The sequence below is a fragment of the Mustelus asterias genome, chromosome 25, assembly GCF_964213995.1.
Source record: "Mustelus asterias chromosome 25, sMusAst1.hap1.1, whole genome shotgun sequence".
In the NCBI taxonomy this organism is placed as follows: Eukaryota; Metazoa; Chordata; class Chondrichthyes; order Carcharhiniformes; family Triakidae; genus Mustelus; species Mustelus asterias.
The window spans coordinates 22979176-23001867 of record NC_135825.1 but is presented as its reverse complement, the minus strand read 5'-3'; the positions used below and the strand labels follow the sequence as shown (position 1 = coordinate 23001867).

General features: G+C 44.0%; 1 protein-coding gene across 3 annotated transcripts in view; it reads left to right on the top strand.

The window, feature by feature from the left end:
• LOC144511865 (plexin-A2-like) overlaps window positions 1–22692 on the top strand; it is a 483337-nt gene that overhangs the window by 137788 nt on the left and 322857 nt on the right. The gene's annotated exons all lie outside the window — the stretch shown is intronic.

The window sequence follows — 22692 nt, the reverse complement described above, 5'->3', positions numbered from 1 at the left end:
TTTGGACATTGATGGGGGCAGGTTGGTGTATTGTGGACATTGATGGGGGCAGGTTGGTGTATTTTGGACATTGATGGGGGCCGGTTGGTGTATTTTGGACATTGATGGGGGCCGGTTGGTGTATTTTGGACATTGATGGGGGCCGGTTGGTGTATTTTGGACATTGATGGGGGCAGGTTGGTGTATTTTAGACATTGATGGGGGCCGGTTGGTGTATTTTTCTGCCCCAACAGGAGCACAAACTAAACGTGGAGTACTTCTGAGTCTTTTTGAACAGACTTCAGTGAGTTCTTCAGAGTCTGTTGTGTTGACCACCCAGAACCAGAAACAGCGATTATGGAGCAAGTAGGGTGCAAGCTGCATCCAATTGTAGCAGATTTTATATATTGCATCGTCTAATCAGTGTCGGAGTGTGATTTGTATTTTTCAAAAGTCTTGCGCCTGTTTCAGGCAGGATCACCGAGCAATTAAGAGTGACTTGCACCCAGTGTTTAGAACACTTCCAGACCAAATTGCAGCATGAAGTGTAAAAACCAGTAAGCTGCTTTCCGGTGTTCAGTTACTTCCTCTCCTCAGTTTGTGCTCTCTTCATTCTTCTGGTCATTGGACTTGATACCGAATGATTGATTGTTCCCATGTATCTTAACAGAAATCTTCATGATTTTGTACATCCTCATTAGAAATGAGCACTGACCAGTTGTCCTTTACTGTGTCAGGTTATCAGCTATACATTCATGGATAGGGTACTAATAAAGGACACAGCATCTTGTAAGCTATTCAATGTCCACTTCTTGTAGTTAATCAGATCAATTATTGTGATCCATTCTGGTAAATGATCGTGAATGATTCATCAGCTTATGAAAAACCTAAATGCTTCTGTCAATGAGGAACATTTACCACCATTGTATATTTTATAATTATTTTAAAATTTCAATATTCTATGGTGCTTAGTTGGAAAGACTTGGTGCCCATTTAAACTGTTAGGAATTGGTTCATGTCTTGGGTGTTTAAAGAACATACACTTGCCAGGTTGAATTGAACAATTTTCATGCTCCCACACCGACGGCTGTGAAGGTGGGGTTTGGGACGGGGCTCATTAAATCCAGCAGGCAGCCTGCCCAACGTCTACCTGCCAACTCCTGCCCCCACTGCAGTTATACCGATAGTCGGAGTGGCATCAGGCTGGCTGCCTAGCAGTGAGCCAATTGAGGCTGTTGAGGGGGGAACTAATACCCATCTAATGGCCTTATCCTGCCACCATTGAGATTTAACCAACAGAGGGAGAGGCCCACCCCAAGCGCCCAGCCCAGCAGTTGTAACTGCACAGACTGCTGATGGGAGAGAAGGCCCCTGTGTCTATCGCAACTGTTGCTGTGTCATCAAGCCCGGCTGCCTAGCCTGCATTGGGGCAGGGGCAACTGATGCTGGTGGACGGTGAGTAAGGACAGGAGCAGAAGCTGGGCATCTCGCTCAGCTCTGGCATCCTTGGGGCATCGTGGGGGTGAACCCGGACTCGGGGGTTCAGAGTGGTATGGCGGGGGGATGAAGAATCTGAATCATAATTCAGCCTTATTTCACTAGTTAATTTTTAAAAAATCATTCATGGATGTGATGATTATTGGCAAGACTCGGTATTTATTGGTCAATTGCTCTTGATGAGCTGCCTTATCGAGTGTAACTGTGTGACTAACTAGACCATTTCAGAGGGAAGCTGAGAGTGAGTTACATTGCTATCAGTACGGACTCTAATGTAAACCAGACCAAGGACAGCAGAATTCCTTCCGTAAAGGTGAACCATGTAGTTTCTTGTGACAACCTGGTAGTTGCATGGCTGCCATTACTGATGCCAGCTTTTTATCCCAGTTTTACTTGATTGCATTTAAATTCTCCCGCATGCTGTGGTAGGATTTAAACTAATTTCCCTAAATTACTAATCCAGCGACTTTGCCACTATGCTACCTAATGATTGTGTATAGTGGGTGCGCTTTTTTTCTCTCATCTGTGTTTTTCTGAAGAAGCATTTTCCAATTGACAGAAATCTAACCGTGAAATCCTACTTCCAAACTATTAAGTGTGGCAGAGACTTTTCGCTTACGTTGCCCTGCTATAGAAAGTGGCATTAATTTCAGTATCAAAAGCCTTCAGCAAAACTTTTTCTGCCACTCAGCGTTTATCTCTGCCATAAGTCAAATGCTGAGACTGTGCCAAATTATGGTCCATCTTTGTACATGTCAGGACTCCTGGCAAAAGCAGCCTTGCCTCTTGCACTTCTAACATGATGGAATCCCTACAGTACGGAAAGAGGCCATTCGGCCCATCGAGTCACACTGACCACAATCCTACCTTGACCCTATCCCCGAAACCCCACACATTTACCCTGCTAATCCCCCTGACACTAGAGTCAGTTTAGCATAGCCAATCAACCTAACCCGCACATCTTTGGACAGTGGGAGGAAACCGGAGCACCCGGAGGAAACCCACACAGACACGGGGAGAAAGTGCAACCTCCACACAGACAGTGACCCGAGGCCAGAATTGAATCTGTTCTGCAAGGGTAGGTAATTTAGGACTGAGATGAGAAATGTTTTTACTTGAGGATGTTGAACCTATAGAATTCTCTACCACAAAGGCTACAGAGGCCAAATCACTGAGTATATTTAAGAAGGATGCAGATAGATTTCTAGAATCTAGCTCTTGCTCCAAGACTGGAAAATTCCACCTGAGGTCACTGGACCTTTGCATAGTCTGTGTCCCGTCCGCTACGATTCCCGTGGCGGACAGGATGAGAAAATTCAGGCCGAAAGGTATCAAGGGGTAAAGGCAGAGTGCTGGAGTATGGTGTTGAGACAGAGGATCAGCCATGATCATGGTGGAGCAGCCTCGAAGGGCCGAATGGCCCACTCCTGCTATTTTCTGTTTCTTGAAGGCCAGTCTATTGCAATTAATATTTTGCAAGTAAATAAATGCTTAGTTTGAATTAATTGGAGTGTAACTTGATTTGCAGTATTTAATTTTATTAACAGTTTTTCTAGCTGCTGTTTTAAACCTGGGATTTACTGGCCATATAGTGAATGAAGAAAGTGTGCCTGTTTTGGTGCCCCTGCAGTTTCCGATCAGTGTGATGCACTTGGGACAAGATGTTGAACTGTGAAGCCTTGATGATGAATCGAAGGCTGCTGGAGGACATGCTGCAGAATGTTGACTCGGAAATAGCAAGTGTCAGAGTAAATTAGATGCCAAGAATACCGGCTGAACCTAATTAGATTATAATAGAAGCATTCTCTGAAGAACAATACTTAATTAATTACATCCAAATTTGCATAATGATGCATATTAATAGCCTCTCCAGTGAATAGTGACTTGATGAGAAGTAAGCAGTTAGTCTTTGGGGGAGAAAAATGTCAAAAAGAATTAAACTGGCCAGTTTCAGGTGTTTGCGTGTTACCAAAATTAGCCCAATTGAATTTCACTAATTCGAGGAAAATACTGTGGAAATCGGAACTAAAAGCAGAAAATGTTAGAATTGCTCTAATTGCGGCATGTGAAGAAAGAGTTAATGGGGAGAATTTTCCCGTACTGCCCACCACGTGAATCATAGTGGGCGGGGGTGGTGGGGGGGGGGGGGGGGGGGTGCACGCAGACCATGCAAAGGTCAGTTGACCTCAGGTGGGATTTTTCTGGTTTTGAGGCGAGCGCGGCCAGCAAATCCCGCCCAATGTTTAGGGTCTTTGCCCTTTCCCTGGTCCTTTGCACAAAGGTCAACGTGAGTTTTTGTTAGAACTGAGGAAAGGTCCCAAATCTGAAACATTGGACTGGATTTTATGCACCCCTGCCAGGCGGCGGGGGGGGGGGGGGCGGGGGTCATAAAAATAAGCTAGCCCACCAGCTTCCTATTCACCCTCTAGCTCACCCAGTAAGATGTTTGGTGGATGGGTGCCAAAAATTCTATAACTGAATGATTATGGATTATTTAGCCTTGTTAATAAGCCTGTTGTCTTTGATGGATTTGCCAGAGAGGGAGTGCGGCAGAGGTTCACCAGGCTGACTGTCCTATGACTAGGGTAGGATTGTCCTATGAGGAGAGGTTAGTTAGATTGGGCTGGTGCAGACTCAATGGGCCGAATGGCCCCTTTTGCACTGTATGATTCTATGTATTCACTGGAGTTTAGGGTGCAAGAATATCTGATTGAAATGTATACAATTCTAAACAGGGCTAGACAGACTCGATGCAGGGAGGATGTTTTCTATGGTTGGGGAATCTAGAACTGTGGGCAGTCTCGGGACACGGGGGAGACCGTTTAGGACTGAGATGGGGAAAAATTTCTTAACTCAATAGGGTAGTGAACCAGTGGAATTCTCTACCACAGAAGGTTGTAAAGGCCAAGTCACTGCATTGAAGAAAGAGATAGATGGTTGTTTAATTTTTAATGGCATTCAAGGGTATGGAGAGGAAACAGGAATACAGCTTTGAGATCATGATCATATTGAATGGCAGAACAGGCTCAAAGGGCTGAATGGCCTAGTCCTGTTCCAAATTTCGATGTTTCTATGATCTGAATTATATGTTCTATTTGTCATAACATGGTTGGTGTGGGCAGGCCAATTGGTAGGCCAGCAAGTGGGGGCATCACCCCCCCTCAATGCCAAATATTCTTTAGGACAGTAAGTAACACGCAAGTATTTTAAGCCACTGTTTCAGGTTAACTATATGCATTTATTTTCACACGTTTGATTTCTTAAAAAGTGAATCAAGATCAACACTGGTCAAAACTAGTCATGGTGACAATCTGACGAAGACTGCCATATCTTCCACTCATAGGCCTGGAGTGGAAAATCCCAGCCAAAGTCCATAGTTTGTTTATGAAGGAAGACTTGTACTCGAGTAGAGATCTGTCGGTGCCTATGCAATTGCATTGGTCACTGTCTTCAGGGAAAAATCGATGGGAAAAAAGCACAATGAGTTCTTATTTTTGTTGACTGTAAATAACGTAGATTTTTTTTTCTAAACTTGACCTCGTATGCTGTGATTTTTAACCAATTTATGTTGATCTGCCAGACGTACACAGTTAAATTTTTATAATGCTGGAGAGCGGATAATATGATTGCCATGGGCTTTGGATATTGCAATAAATCTGTCTGTACAGTTATTGTCATATTACTCCTTAATATGAAATTTCACAACTCTAGGTGTTGCTAAATTACACTTGGCTGAATGGACCTTTTTGCAGGAAAAAAAAGTCTATTTTCAATCATATATTTTTGGTTTGTGAAATAAAAGCTCCAGAAACTGAGTGTTTCTGAATGACCAACCTATCACAGTATTGGCCATTAACCTCCTCAGACATCTGAAGAGTGCAAAAGCTACATTGTGGCTCTCCTGAAATTAAATTGAATCCCTACTAATGCAAACTAGGGGAGGCAGTGGCATTGTGTCTGGACTAATAATCCCTGGGGACCTGGGATCGAATCCCACCGTAGCAGACGGTAGAATTTAATTTTTTTTAAAGTTTGGATTTAAAAGTCTAATGGTGACCATGAAACCATTGTTGATTTTCTTGTTTTAAAAAAAACAGCTGGTTCATTAATGGAAGGAAACCTGCCATCCTCACTTTCTCTAACTCCAGACCCACACAAACGTGATTGACTCCTTAGCCACTCGGATGTATTTAACCACTGCAAAGAAAACACAAAGGAATGAAACCAGACAAGACCACCCGGTATCAACCGAGGCACTGGAAACCCAGTCCTGTTGACCCTGCAGTGTCCTCCTTACTAATATCTGGGGGCTTGTGTCGCAGACTAGTCAAGCATCAGTCTGACTAGTCATACTCACAGAATCATAACTTACAGATAGTGTCCCAGACCGTCACTGTTCCTGGGTATGTACTGTCCCACGGACAGGACAGACCCAGTAGAGGTGGTGGCACAATGTTATGCAGTGGGGAGAGAGGTGCCCTGGGAGTCCTCAACATCAACTCTAGACCCCATGAAGTCTCATGGCACCAAGTCAAACATGGGCAATATAAGCACCTGCTGATTACCTTGATGTCAGTCTTCAGCCAATTCAATCCACTCCACATGATATCAAGAAATGATTGAATAAGGCTATGGGCCCTGACAATATTCTGGCAATAGCCCTAGAGACTTGTGCTTTATAACTTGCTGCTACCTGAACCAAGCTATTCCAGTGCAGCTACAACACTGGCATCTATCCAGCAATGTGGACCAGGTATGTCTTGTATACAAGAAACAGGACAAATCCAACCCGGCCAATTACCACTCCATCAGATTACCCTCGATCATCAGCAAAGTGATAAAAGAGGTTATCAAGCGGCATTCAGTCAGTGGCAGCCATATGTATCATCTACAAGGTGCACTGCAGGAACTCACCAAGGTTCCTTAAACAGCACCTTCCAAACCCATGACAATTACCATCTAGAGGACGAGCAGCAGATAACAGAGCCATAGTAGCCTACAGAAGGAGGCCATTCGGCCCATTGAATCTGCATTGATTCTCTGAAAGAGAATCCCACCCAGTCCCATCCCCGTAACCCCATATATTTACCCTGCTAATCCCCCTAACCTACACACCTTGGGGCTCTAGGGGCATTTTATCATGGCCAATCAACCTAACCTGCACATTTTTGGACTGTGGAAGGAAACCAGAGCACCCGCGGGAAACCTACACAGACATGGAGAGAATGTGCAAACTCCACACAGTGACCCACGGCCAGAATCAAACCTGGATCCCTGGTGCTGTGAGGCAGCTGTGCTAACCACTGCTGCACCTGGGAACACCACCACCTGGAGGTTCCCCTCCAAGTCACTCAATCATAAATTGAAACTTTTTCACCACTTCTTCACTGTCACTGCGTCAAAATCCTGGAATTCCCTCCCTAACAACACTATGGGTGTAACTACATCTCGGGCACTGAAGCAGTTCAGGAAAGCAGCTCACCACCATCTTCTCGAGGGGCAAATAGAGATGGGCAATAAATGTTGGACTAGCCAGCCATGTCCACAGCCTGCAAAATGATTTAAAAAAAATTGATTTTACATTTTTGCAATAAAATATTTTCCCAGTCACCAAGAGGGTGGGGGAAGGTGCAATTTTCCCGCCTCTCCCCCCCCCCTCCCCCCACACACACAACAAACACGCTAACATCACAACTTTGCTATGTATTTGTTTACACGATGCTTGACTCTGTTCTTTGCTTCAATTCCTTTTTCGGTTTTGTAAGCTTTATAAAGTCAGCAAAACTTCCTGCCTCATTGCCTAAGCAATAAAAAATTGTTTTAGAGCTCTTTTTTAAAATAATCTCCTTGGAGATCTACTTTGCCTCCTCTGTCATCTATGTGACATATGTCTTTTCCAAAATAAGATCAGTTAGAATAGAACTTGGGTATTCTTGAATCCCCCACCAGATAATTGTTGGAGAATGAGCGAGAGGAAGTAAACCTGAGGCTACTGACAATATAATAATTCATTATCCATAAGTAACCTCCAAATCCCCACAGTGCAGTGCAGCATTATGAAATTCTCACCTCCTTGCTCATAAATTACAAGTGAGAAACGTCTTCTGGTTGTCCCTAGCCAATTTCCAACTGATCAATTACAAGGAGCGTTATTTCCAAGGGATCTCGCAGCATCTAAAAGAAGCAAAAAGCTGCTCATTATGGTTGCGTGCGCCTCTGTGCTGAAATTAAGCCAAAGAAACTGATTTACAATATTATAATCCTCCAATAAAAGTTGTCTTTTGTTTTGCTTGCAGTCAAATAGAAGTTGGGCTTTTCTCAAATCAAAGAAATTAAAGTTTATTTATTAATCATAAGTAGGCTTGCATTCACACTGCAATGAAGTTACTGTGAAAATCCCCTAGTCGCCACACTCCGGCAAACTGTTCCCATACACAGAGAATTTAGCATGGCCAATGCACCTAACCAGCACGCCTTTCAGACTGTGGAAGGAAACCGGAGGAAACCCACGCAGACACAGGGAGAACATGCAGACTCCACATTAGCATCTGAGGCCAGAATCGAACCCAGGTCCCAGGCACTGAGAGGCAGCAGTGCTAGCCACTGTACTGCCCAATTATCTTTGTGTGTCTCTGGTGTTTTAGTGCTGTTCAATGAATTGGCAGCTTGTATCAAAATGTCATCTTTCAGAGGACCTTCAATGTCTCAATATGTCACAGCCATAAAAGTACTGATTGAAGTGTGGCAAGTAATGAGGGAAAGGAGTCATTGTTTTAGAAGCTTTTGGTTTGGACTAGTTTCTGTTGATTGCTACATTTGTTACATATGATAACACACCGAGCAGAGATCCAAGTAACAGAGCTGGTATTGAACACAGAGAGAAATACACACACATATCCAATGCAAAGGAGGCCATTTGGCCTATCCAGTCTGGCCTATCCATTTGGCCTATCCAGTCTGACGAAGGAGCAGCGCTCCGAAAGCTAATGGCATTTGCTACCAAATAAACCTGTTGGACTTTAACCTGGTGTTGTTAAAACTCTTACTATCCAGCCTTTACCAGGTTTTTGCCAGAACAGCATGACACTAATGCCTTGGTCCTGTTCGTGGCATTTAAAATTCATCCCATTACTGACTCCCTAGCCAGAGACCAATCTTTCCCTATTAGCTTCATAATTTGAAATATCTTTTTCGCTTCAGTGAAAATGACGGCAATATTTCAAGTTTCTCCTTATAACTATCTTTCCCTGTCTCTGTTATAAATTGGTGCAGCTACAATTGATTCTCCCTATGATATTAAAGCCCTTTTCTACAACGTGTCACTGATCAGTTACAAGTAGTGTTATTTCCAAGGGATCTCAGAGCATCATCCAAAAGAAGCAAAAAACTTCTTTTTGTCACCCACAATGTCTCAAAGCACACCAACTATGACCTTGTACATATTTATCATGACCTTTTTGCTGAAATGTTCTATGCTTCAATTCATAAAACAATTCTTTTGATTTTTTTTTGTTTTCTCTACCTGTGCTTGTACGTTCAAGGAATTCTGTTGTTTAAACGTCTTGATGTGTTTTTCCATATGTGCTAGGCATCCTGGGTGAGATCTGTGAAAGATATTTGATGTCCAGCGTAAGAGTTCTGCAAAGTCATTGATTCTATGAGACTATTAAAGGCAGTTACTATCCATGGCAGAGAATATTATCCATCTCCAGAGAGATCTGTGAAAATTATTTGGCACCTTTATGTGAAAAATCTCCCAGTGTGCCTCATGGAGACTTTAAGGAAAAACATTGGCATCAAGTCAAAGTAGGCGATATTAAGAGCAATGGATTTTCAGAAGGTTATTCAAAGAATCAGATGGGGGATGTGCTGAGGTGGAGAGCCAGAGTGGGAACTAGGTGGTCTCACATACAGTTACTAATGATGGTATGAAGGAACTATAGGAGATGCATTAGAGGCTAGCATCAGAAAAGTAATGTTTAGGCAAGTGTTTTGCAGCACCAGTTGGAAAGAGCAAGACCCGTGAAGAGATTTATAAGTATAAAAATTTGAAGTGTTGAGAGCCAGGAACCACTGCAAGTCAGCAAGGGTGAGATAGATAGGTGAACATAACTTGCTATAGGCTAGGTTATGGATAACATGGTATTGAATGACCTGAAGCTTATTTAGCTGAGGATGGAAGATGGGATTTAAGTCAGATCAGGATTGGAAATAATAACTGGGAGATGCCAAAGGCTGGAATGGGAGTTTCAATGGCAGGGTGGGCTGCGGTAGGGTGAAAATGGGTCATATTTTTGACAATGGGAGTTTTTGTGGTGCTGGGGACATAGGATTGGTAGCAATTACCCAGGAGATGTGATGAAAGATATTTATCGTTCGTCTTGGGAAGGCTCATGAAAGACCACTTCTTTTCATCCCACGAGAGCTGCATAGAAGATTATTACAAATCTTCCAGTTGAAATTTGCACATTTATTGTTGCAAATAAACATTTTGCACTTGTCATTTTTGACTGGCATTATCTATACTTAAATACAATGTATATTGCCATCAGGAATTTAGATTTCTAAATTAGGTTGAAAATTGAATTGTCGTTGATAGTAATATTTTATATATTCCTATGTTTGAATACAAGCTGTTCTGCTTAAATTGCTTATAATGGGTATCATTAATTCTCAAACTGTCAACGAACCATTTTTCATAGCAGAATGTGCGTTTTGATATTTGCATTCCATTCTTCGTAAAACTGACTCTTGAGCAACAACAAAATTGCGAAAAAACCAACATGCATTCATTCCAACAATCTTAACAACATAAACCTCATTTAGAAATGTTCTGCAAAAATCTAGAGTTCATAGTGAACCAAAGATCTGAATGTTTTCTAATAACTTAATACACTAACTTCGCCTCTTCAAAATGCTTCAATTGTTTCTGGGTTATCGAATGACAGAATACCCAACTGGAAAACACCATAGATATCAGTGTTTATCTGAAGCAAAAAGCAGTGAGGAAAGATTCTAAAGCTCTAATAAAATATTGCATCTTCCTTGTTTCCGCTTGCAGAGCACTGTACTAAAATCATGCTGAAAGTTGCTTGTGTCTACTCAAATTTCCGGACGTCTGGTTTTTCCAAACAATGGATTTCTGGATTGGAAAGTTTAGAAATGCAAGCTGGAGATGTGGATGTTAACCGGCCATCGATGCATATGGGAAAATTGCAGGCAGTGTTCCTCGCTTTGTAATGCTTCATGTTGTAGGGCTGGAGGAGGTTTCAGAGAAAGGGAAGGGTATGGCTGTGAATGATTTTAAACGCAAGTGGAAAAATTCTACGTTTGAACTGTTGAGAGCCAGAAGGTAATGTCAATTAGCAAGGATAAGGATGGTGGTCGAACACAACTTGGGCTAGGTTATGGCGAACAGAACTTCGGATGAGTTGAAGCTTAAAATTGTTGGAAGGTGGGATGTCGACCAATGCAGGATTAAGCTGGATATGACTGCGACATGTATGCCGGAATCTGATTGATTGAGCAACAGAATTTTTCCATGTAGGTTGTATAGCATCCTGATTGGTTTGTATGTTAAGGCTCGACTTGCTGCCAATTTTACACAATTAAGAATGCCTGCATTGGACACTCTGAAATAGAACAGAGTGGCACCTAATCCACACTTACTGTGTGTTCACAGCGATGTAGTTTGCTGTACATCAATGCACACTTAAGAGCCTCAATTGGCAGTGGGCTGGGAAGGTCGTCCACTAGCCTTCCCACCACTGGTTTAATCAGAGTGTAAGTGGGATAGTAGGTTCCCACCCGCTACTCTCCTGTCTGAATGCCCCTCTTCCACCAAACTTGTCATGAGGGAGGGTCCAATATATCTGTTTAAATGTCAATATGAAAACACAGATAAGAGGCAAGACAATTTTGTCCCATGTTGCCCATTGGAAACCTCAGTACCTTACCCGCTGGTGCTACGAAGACGCCACTACCAATTACTTCAATTTATCTTACTGAATAGGCAACATGCCCAAAGCTGCCGAGATTTTTCTTATCATTGGGTTCTGTTGACAGCAGAGCAACCTAGGATGGAAGATGACCAGACTGTGAAGGGGCTGACTAGGGTCAGTACTTTGCATTGTGAGATCTGGTAAAGTGGGAGCACTCCTCCCCCAGGCTCCTTTTTTAAAAAATAGTTTAATGTCATCAAATTCCCTCTTGATTTATTATTGTCACGTGTATTGGGATTCAGTGAAAAGTAGTGTTTCTTGCACACTATATAGACAAAACATTGTTCATAGAGTACAAGGGAGAGAAGGAAAGGAGAGGGTGCAGAATGTAGTGTCACAGTCGCAGCCAGTGTGTAGAGAAAGATCACCTTAATATAAGGTGGGTCCATTCAAAAGTCTGGTGGCAGCAGAGAAGTTGTTCTTGAATTGGTTGGTATGTGCCCTCAGACTTTTGTATCTTTTTCTCTTCCACCTCCCTGTGAGTCATGCCTGTGTGGGTGGGAAGCATTTGATTCAGGCCCAGGAGTTAAATTTATGATTTTTGCATTGAGAACTGTGGATGAGATTTCATCTACCCTCATCTAACCCCGGCACAGAGTTAAAATTGGGGCCAGTGATAATGGTAACTCTGTGTACATCCTTGTGTTATGTTGCATCCTAGCACAATTGTATTTTGCCCCTGAATTTCTGAGCAGTTATGCTATTTTCTGATATGTTGTCGCCATGGACGCAGGTCTGTGATTATAGATTTATATTTAGAGGTAAGATTATACATTTGTTATCGTAGTTCAAATAATTAGATTTTATGGAACCAAAACTCCACTATACGTTGTCTGCTGTGTTTTAAGTGCACAACAAGGGTAGTGCTTTTAATCAGTTCACTAAAAACTCCTGGATCTGCTGCACATAAGTGCAATCTTAACCATTGCCAAGATGAGGTACCTGCTGCGCACTGACATACTTGAAGTGATGTAACCTGGAAGCAACTGTTCTCCTGTGGGTGGCAAGGTGGCACAGTGGTTAGCACTGCTGCCTCAAAGCTCCAGGGACCCGGGTCAATTCCCGGCTTGAGTCACTGTGTGAAGTTTGCACATTCTCCCTGTGTCTGCGTGAGTTTCCTCCGGGTGCTCTGGTTTCCTCCCACGATCCAAATATGTGCGGGTTAGGTGGATTGGCCATACTAAGCTGCCCTTTAGTGTCACGGGGACTAGCTAGGGTAAATGCATGGGGTTGTGGGGGTGGGCCTGGATGGGATGTTGGTCGGCGTAGAGTCGATGGGCCGAATGGCGGCCTCCTGCACTGTGGGATTCTCTGATTCTTCTATTCAAGAAGCAGGGATTTTGAGTTAAATACTGTTGAGTTTAAGTTAAATACTGCTGTGTGCAAGAAGGAAAGAATGGAAAAATAATTTTTGAATTGCATGTCCTATTTTTAGTCTGTCAGCCTCGGCTCTGCAGTGGTAACCTCACCACCTGAGGGAGCAGATCGTGGATTTAATTAAACTTGAGATTTGAACTTGTGGCCCAGACCTGCATCTCAGTGCAACACTGAGGGAGTGCTACGTTATTGGAGGTACGGACTTTCAAATGAGACATTAAACCAAGAGCCTGTCTGCCTGTTTACATGGACCTCAGTAAAATCCCATGGCACGATTCAAAGAACAGCAGGGGAGTTCCTCCAGTGTCACGGCCAATATTTCTCCCTGAACAGCCGGCTGAAACGGATCATTATTTCATTGCTATTTGCAGACCCTTGCTGTGCAAAAATTGGCTGCTCCATTTCAGAAGTGTTTTATTGGCTGGAATGTATGCTCTGGGACGTCCTGAGTTTATGAATGGCACCATGTAAATGCAAATTATTACTTTCAGTTTTTTCCTGCCGCCTTTCCTTTCAACACAACTATGAGCAGTTAGAACATAGAATAGTCTGATGAAATGCTGGTTCTTTCAATGTGTGGCACTCTATGGATCTTCAGCAGTCAGGATTGATTTTAAAAGCATTGCTGTGTATGGGGCATTGGCTATTCCAGAATACTAAAATCTCCTGAAGAGCCAAGTGCTTTACTCATTTGAGTTCCAACTGTAAGAGCGCATGCCATTGTTAAAATTTAAAAAAAACAAGTTCCCTTATGTGCAAGCCTATTTGTGAGTGTTGGGACTCGGGCAGAGTAGCAATGAGCTCAAAATCACCTGTCACTACATATGAACTAATGTAGGTTATGTAGAAGTTATAGTTACTTTTCTGGTAATTGCTGATGTGTCCTAGGTGGTTGGCAGAGAATTGTAAATAAAAGTTTGCATCATTGGCTACATTAACCTCAGGATTGATTTTGCCTGTCTCTTATCATTGACTACTTAACCATGTGCTTGACTTGTTGAACCTTTTGCTGTTGAAACATTGCGATAAGTGCGTGTCTTGAATTGGTTGTTATCAGTGTACCCCGGACAGGGTTAGCACACTACGGCCAAGCAACTTGGGTTATCTCATTATTGGGAAACATTGGCTGCTTCGTACAATTGAATTTTACTCCGTGGCACTCTGGTTTTTGGAACTTAATTCTGGTTTGCTTTGTAAACCAGACAGTGACACCATTGCAGTCTGCCTGGGCCAGAGTGCCCCAGTGGAATTGAAACATAGAAACTAGAAGCAGGAATAGGCCATTTGGCCCTTTGAGCCTGCTCCACCATTCATTTTGATCATGGCTGATCATCGAATTCAATATCCTGATCCCCCCCACCCCCCTTTCCTCCCATATCCCTTGATCCCTTTAGCCCCAAGAACTATATCTAATTTCTTCTTGAAATCAGACAACATTTTGGCCTCAACTACTTTCTGTGGTAGTGAATTCCACACTTTCGCCATCCTCTGGATGAAGAAATTTCTCTTCACCTCAGCTCTAAAACTTTTTACCCCTTATCCTCAAACTATGACCCCTAGTTCTGGACTCCCCCCACCATTGGGAACATGCTTTCTGAATTGATGGGAATGGTGAACCTTCTGCATCTTAACTAGGATCATGTGGATTCCTCTGCCAGCATAGTGAGAGCGGTTGATGACAACACAGTCTGAGTAGGTCCAAAATGTCTATCATGATAAAGTTGGTTTGAGTTTCCTGTTTCCAACATCGTGTTCAAATAGTCCTAGGTGGCTCTAACGTCCAAGCAATTACATTTCTTTCGGCTCACCAGATTTCATGCAGATTCATAATGAAAGTTTTTTGGTGGAAGATTACAGGATCTATTTTAATATATGTTGATTTTTGACTCAACTAAAGTTTATTTATTAGTGTCACAAGTAGGCTTCCATTAACACTCCAATGAAGTAGCTGTGAAAATTCCCTAGCCGCCACAGTCTGGCACCTGTTCGGGTACATAGAATCATAGAAACCCTACAGTACAGAAAGAGGCCATTCGGCCCATCGAGTCTGCACCAACCACAATCCCACCCAGGCCTTATCCCCATATCCCTACATATTTTACCCACTAATCCCTCTAATCTACGCATCCCAGGACACTAAGGGGCAATTTTAGCATGGCCAATCAACCTAACCCGCACATCTTTGGACTGTGGGAGGAAACCGGAGCACCTGGAGGAAACCCACACAGACACGAGGAGAATGTGCAAACTCCACACAGACAGTGACCCAAGCCGGGAATCGAACCCAGGTCCCTGGAGCTGTGAAGCAGCAGTGCTAACCACTGTGCTACCGTGCCGCCACTGAGGGAGAATTTAGCATGGCCAATGCATCTAACCAGCACACCTTTCAAACTGTGGGGGGGGAACGGGAGCACCCAGAGGAAATCCGTGCAGACACAGGGAAGATGTGCAGACTCCGTACAGACATTGACCCAAGCCGGGAATCGAACCCGGGCCCCTGGCATTGTGAGGCAGCAGTGCTTGCCGCCTTTAGCTGACCACTTCCTGCTTAGCTGGCCATGTGAATTTTTAACATTGTTTGATGGTGAATTTCTAAGTCTTGGGAGCAGTTGTTACAAATAGATGATGAGAAGGATGCTGCAAGCTAGGTGCTGTGATTACTGCTGCTTCAGCACTATTAATCTGGCACCATATTCATGCAATACATTCGCGATCAGATTAGGGGTAAAACAAATTCCTCTTCAATCAGTAGCCTAATTTCACTTCTTATTAAAGGCAAGAGACTGAATGCACTTTCACATTGTGTTGGCTCCATTATAACAGCTGGAGCCAACATTACAAGAGCGAAGTCTGGTGAATCTCATTACAGGCACCAGTCTAACCCCAGCCCTGCCCCAGGATTGTAAACTGACACTGCTTATGAAGTAGATGTATGTACATCTGGGGAAAGTTTAGTCTGAAGCATGAAACACGGAGTATAATACACCAATAAGAATTGGCTTTGTTTTAATGAGCCTTCACTTGCTTGGCATTGTCAGTTTTATTCTTGACATAATAGCACTGCTAAACTCCTGGACTGCTGTGAAGCTTCAGTGCTTTGACTCCAACCCGTCGAGCTCCAGAACCAACCACTCAGATTGAGCTAATCTACTCAGACTCTGCTGATGTAGAGGTGGGCCATATGCAAAGCACCTTGGGCTGTTTTACAAATGCAAATTGTTGCGAGATTTTTTTTGTCTCTCTGCTGAATTTTCAATAGAAACAAACAGGCCAGTGACAAAACATTGCACTCGACCAATAACCTCTTTCTTTTCTAGCCATTAACAAAGCGAGCGCAATCAGAGGTGCTGTTCGTTATCCATCTAGAGCAGCCCTCTAGTTTAAAGTTTGTTTATTTGTGTCACAAACAGCTCACATTAACACTGCAATGAAGTTATGGTGAAAATCCCCTAATCACCACACTCCGCCTCCGGTAAACTGAGGGAGAATTTAGCAAAGCCAATGCACCTGACCAAAATAATAAGCAATTTGGACATCTCGACTAGTCTAATGAAATGCCGGTTCTTTCAATTTGTGGCACTCTATGGATCTTCAGCAATTGGGATTGGTTTTAAAAGCATTGCTGCGTATGGGGCATTGGCTATTACAGAATACTGGCTAGCGACAGAACCAGCTGCCCCCTGTGAGTGTAGATTGCATGCTTGGAAATTCTACCAAGGCAGGAACAGAAAAATGGCTCAAGGCTCTTTCCAAACGTTGTGAGATTGTTCAGTTGAAGCCCATGGGTTTGAGAAATCTTTAGACCTTGAAACATAAACTTAATAGGGAAGTTTAGAACATAGAACAGTACAGCACAGAACAGGCCCTTCGGCCCACGATGTTGTGCCGAGCTTTATCTGAAACCAAGATCAAGCTATCCCACTCCCTATCATCCTGGTGTGCTCCATGTGCCTATCCAATAACCGCTTAAATGTTCCTAAAGTGTCTGACTCCACTATCACTGCAGGCAGTCCATTCCACACCCTAACCACTCTCTGCGTAAAGAATCTACCTCTGATATCCTTCCTATATCTCCCACCATGAACCCTATAGTTATGCCCCCTTGTAATAGCTCCATCCACCCGAGGAAATAGTCTTTGAACGTTCACTCTATCTATCCCCTTCTTCATTTTATAAACCTCTAAGTCTCCCCTCAGCCTCCTCCGCTCCAGAGAGAACAGCCCTAGCTCCCTCAACCTTTCCTCATAAGACCTACCCTCCAAACCAGGCAGCATCCTGGTAAATCTCCTCTGCACTCTTTCCAGCGCTTCCACATCCTTCTTATAGTGAGGTGACCAGAACTGCACACAATATTCCAAATGTGGTCTCACCAAGGTCCTGTACAGTTGCAGCATAACCCCATGGCTCTTAAACTCCAACCCCCTGTTAATAAAAGCTAACACACTATAGGCCTTCTTCACGGCTCTATCCACTTGAGTGGCAACCTTTAGAGATCTGTGGATATGGACCCCAAGGTCTCTCTGTCCCTCCACAGTCTTCAGAACCCTACCTTTGACCCTGTAATCCACGTTTAAATTAGACCTACCAAAATGAATCACCTCACATTTATCAGGGTTAAACTCCATTTGCCATTTTTCAGCCCAGCTTTGCATCCCATCTATGTCTCTTTGCAGCCTACAACAGCCCTCCACCTCATCCACTACTCCACCAATCTTGGTGTCATCAGCAAATTTACTGATCCACCCTTCAGCCCCCTCCTCTAAGTCATTAATAAAAATCACAAAGAGCAGAGGACCAAGCACTGATCACTGTGGCACACCGCTAGCAACCTGCCTCCAGTCTGAAAATTTTCCATCCACCACCACCCTCTGTCTTCGATCAGATAGCCAATTACCTATCCAATCGGCCAACTTTCCTTCTATCCCACACCTCCTTACTTTCATCATAAGCCGACCATGGGGGACCTTATCAAATGTCTTACTAAAATCCATGTATATGACATCAACTGCCCTACCTTCATCAACACACTTAGTTACCTCCTCAAAAAATTCAATCAAATTTGTGAGGCACGACTTGCCCTTCACGAATCCGTGCTGACTATCCCGGATTAATCTGCATCTTTCTAAATGGTCGTAAATCCCATCCCTAAGGACCTTTTCCATCAATTTACCAACCACCAAAGACTAACCGGTCTATAATTACCAGGGTCATTTCTATTCCCTTTCTTAAACAGAGGAACAACATTCGCCACTCTCCAGTCCTCTGGCACCATCCCCGTGGACAGTGAGGACCCAAAGGTTAAAGCCAAAGGCTCTGCAATCTCATCCCTTGCCTCCCAAAGAATCCTAGGATATATTTCATCAGGCCCAGGGGACTTATCGACCTTCAGTTTATTCAAAACTGCCAGTATATTCTCCCTCCGAACCTCTATTTCCTCCAGCCTATTAGCCTGTAACACCTTTTCTTCCTCAAAAACATGGCCCCTCTCCTTGGTGAACACTGAAGAAAAGTATTCATTCATCACCTCGCCTATCTCTACTGACTCCATACACAAGTTCCCACTACTGTCCTTGACTGGCCCTAACCTCACCCTGGTCATTCTTTTATTCCTCACCTAAGAGTAAAAAGCCTTGGGATTTTCCTTGATCCGACCCGCCAAGGACTTCTCGTGTCCCCTCCTAGCTCTCCTAAGCCCCTTTTACAGCTCATTCCTTGCTAACTTGTAACCCTCAATCGAGCCATCTGAACCTTGTTTCCTCATCCCTACATAAGCTTCCCTCTTCCTTTTCACAAGACATTCCGTCTCTTTCGTGAACCATGGTTCCCTCACTCGGCCATTTCCTCCCTGCCTGACAGGGGCATACCCCATGGACAGTTATTTCATGTTATTATGAAAAGTTTTATTTAAAATCTTAGTTTTAACATGTATTCAAGTTACTGGCCGTAGGTGGAGGACAGATAGTGAGTATTGAGGCAAGGTAGTATTGATATATTTAGATAAGTTAATGAGGGAGAAAAAATGTCATTCTTGTAGTATTGGAGGAAGTAGGATGGAAAGGCTTGTGAGGAATACATATACCATTTGGACTGAGCGGCCCGTTTCTGTAATCATAGAATCTCTACAGTGAAGAAGGAAGCCATTCAGCCCATCGAGCCTGCACTGACAACAATCCCAGGCCTTATCCCTGTAATCCCACGTATTTACCCTGCTAATCCCCCTGACACCAAGGGCAAGTTAGTATGGCCAATCAACCTAACCTGCAAATCTTTGGACTTGTGGGGGCGGCATGGTGGCACAGTAGTGAGCATTGCTGCCTTACAATGCCAGAGACCCATGTTCGATTCCCGGCTCAGGTCACTGTCTGTGTGGAGTTTGCACATTCTCCCCGTGTCTACGTGGGTTTCCTCTGGATGCTCTGGTTTCCTCCCACGGACCACAGATGTGTGGGTTAGGTGGATTCGTCATGCTAAATTGCCCCTTAGTGTCAGGGGGACTAGCTAGGATAAGAGCATGGGGTTATGGGGATAGGGGCTGGGTGAGATTGTGGTCAGTGCAGACTTGATGGGCTGAATGACCTGCGGCACTGTTGGATTCTATGATTCTATGAAACTGGAGCACCTGGAGGAAACCGATGCCGACACGGGGAGAACATGCAAACTCCACACAGTTAACCAAGGCCAGGATTGAACCCAGGTCCCTGGCGCTATGAGATAGCAGTGTTAACCACTGTGCCGCCCCATGATACGGTTTCCATGTCCTTTTATGTTCAATAATATTTTGAATAATTTGGTTGATCATCAAAATGTTTCCACTCGTTAGTAAAGCTTTTCATTAACACTTACATTGGTATTTCTAATGTAAATGTTAATATTAAAAAGAGTGAGGAAAGATTGTGACATAGGAATGAAAGTTTATGGATAGCTAATACTGTACGTGAACCCCTGTCCTTGGAAGAAAACAAATCCTCCAAATCACTCGCTGCAGAGCTGGTAGAAATATAAAAAGGTGTCCTTTAAAACAGTCACAAATGAACATTCTGCCAAATCATTTCCGTATTTAAAATGACCAAATATTTTGAAAATGCATTTTGCAGACACACGGAGGCAGAATTTTCCCGTCCCACCCACCACGGGAATCACAGCGGGCAGGGGGCCGGACTGTACAAAAGTCTGTTGACCTTGGGCTGGATTTTCCGGTTTCGGGGCGCGGATGGCCAGAAAATCCCACCCCTTGAAGCATTCCTTATTTTCAGTGCGTGACTGTCTTGAAAAATGTTTTGTTTGTTTTTAGCAAGAAAAAGACACATAATTCTGAAAAATGAACAGCGATTTTGATTTGACAAACTGGTTTGTCAAGCGTTTATTAACTGTTCCTGACACTTGTGTTGTTGTGTTCCTGGGATTACCCCTGCTTTTAAATTGTTACATTCACATTTGATATATTTTCCCTTTCCCAGTCAGTTGAGTACCTTGAATTGATGTGAAGGACTGAAATGCGGTGCCTCCCATTTAATTATATAAAAGTCTTAATTTTATTCTCTCCCACTTTTAATACAGATGTAACCTGCTTATTATAATGAAATGCATAAGCTACCCATTTACATAAACCATGAGCTGTCAAATTGATTTGCTGCTTATTTGTGTAGATCAACTGTTACATTCCAACTAGCAAAGTCGTTACCTAATGCTCAGAAAAGGAAGCAGAAAACATTTGCTTTGTGATAAATAAGTGCGAGACAAAATAATTTTAGATCCCCAATCTTTGCGGGTTTTTTATCCATTTTACAACAGTAGCTGCAATACAGAATTATAAATGTTGTGAAGAATCTGTCACAACATATCAGACGAATACCTTTTTACCACCCCCCTCTTAATTTCTTTTGACTCCCTCACCCCCATTTATTTCAGCAGGGATTATGTAATTGTACAGTCCTGTGTTACCCCCAGAGGATGCAAATCGGGTGGCATGGTGACAGTGGTTAGCACTGCTGCCTCACCGTGCCGGGGACCTGGATTCAATTCTGGCCTTGGGAGCAGTGTGGAGTTTGTATGTTCTCCCCGTGTCTGCGTGGGAGCACTCCTCCCGGGTGCTCTGATTTCCTCCTACAGTCCAAAGATTTGTCGGTTGGGTGGATTGGCCATGGTAAAAATTGCCCCTTAGTGTCCCAAGATTGGTGGATTAGCCATAGTAAGTGTATGGGGTTATGGGGAGGGGGCAGGGGGAAGGATCTGAGCAGATATTCGGTCAAGAGAGTCAGTGCAGACTCGATGGGCTGAGTGGCCGCCTCCTGCACTGTAGGGATTCTTTCAGAGGGTGTTGTGCAAGGAGATATTGCGTAAAATGGGCCTACCTTTTCTGGAAGTAAGGGAGGCCATCTGATTGAAGCGTATAAACTATTTAGCAAGCTTGACAGGGTAGATAGTGAAAGACCACTTTCCCTGGCTGGTGAGTATAGAACTAGGGGTCACAATCCTAGGATAAGGGGCCAGCTATTTAGGACTCAGTTGAGGTGAAATGTCATCAGTGAGGGTTGTGAATGTTTGGAGTTCTGTACTCCAAAAATCTGTGGATGTTCAGAATGTGATCAATAATTATTTTGGAATCTGAAGGATCAAGGCATCTTGGGATGAAGCAAGATCAGCCAGGGTCTTGCTGAATGGTGGAGCAGGCTCGATGGGCCCTATGGCTTACACTTGCTTCTAAATCCTGTGGGTGAAATTCTCTTATTTTGAGACTTAAGTGTAGTGGTGGGTGGTTCTGGTGGCATCTGTCCCCGCTGACAGAATGGTGGCACCCCATACCAGATTCGACACTTGGACATCATTTACTATGCACTGGTAATTCTCGCCAACTCCTGGCAGGCCAGCAGATGATTCAGTCACCTGCCCTGAACTGATGGTCCAAAGGCTCTGGTGCCATATTTAAATGCGTGCTATCGGGAGCCCTCATTCTAGCCCCCTCCTTGTATATTGACCCATTAACTTCGTCAGGCCACCACCCTGAACACCCCTCACTTCAACTCCACCCTCAACCAAACTTCAGACTTCTGTTTATGGTGGCTGCATAAGTCCCACTACATTAATGCAGTCCAGTCTGCATTGACAACAGTCCCACCCAGGCCATATCCCCGCAACCCCATGTATTTACCCTGCTGATCCTCCTGACACTAAGGGGGCGATTTTACCATTTTTATTCTAAGTGCTGGGCGGACTTGAAACTGGGAGTGTTTCAGATCCGACTTTTAGGTCCATTTTTAGTTGTTCTCTCTGCGCCCATCCCCCCGCCCCCCCACCCATGCGCACTCTGCCTGCAAAATTTTGAGCATGTCAGATTCGCACTGCAGAAGCCAGTGGGTGAGGCTTAACGTGCCCAAAAGCCTGCAGAGGGACGTAGTGCGCATGTGCAGGCCTCTGATGCTGCACATTAGCAGGAGCAGGCATCTGGTGGATAAAGAGAGCTGTCAGTCTCTGCTACTGCAGGCTGCCCCCTCTCCCATTGGGGGGTTGGCAGGGGCTCACGGCCAGTGATACAGCCCCCCCCCGACGCCACCCAGACTCTGGCATGTGGCACCAGGCAAGAAAGGAGACTCCTGTACTCCCCAACTCCAGGTGAAGTAGTGAACCGAGTCAGTGACACAGGTGATCAATGGGTCCAGCAGCATGGTGCTGTCCATGAAGAGCAGTTGGGCATGGAGATGTTGGTACAGGAACCGGTCTGTCCCAGCAGATTGGTGTACAGCGCATCAGGTGCAGTGCAACACAAGGGCAGAAAGCTTGGTTGCAGACCCCTTTGATGCCTCTTGCCAGTGGAGGACCACCTTGTGCACGCCACTGTAAC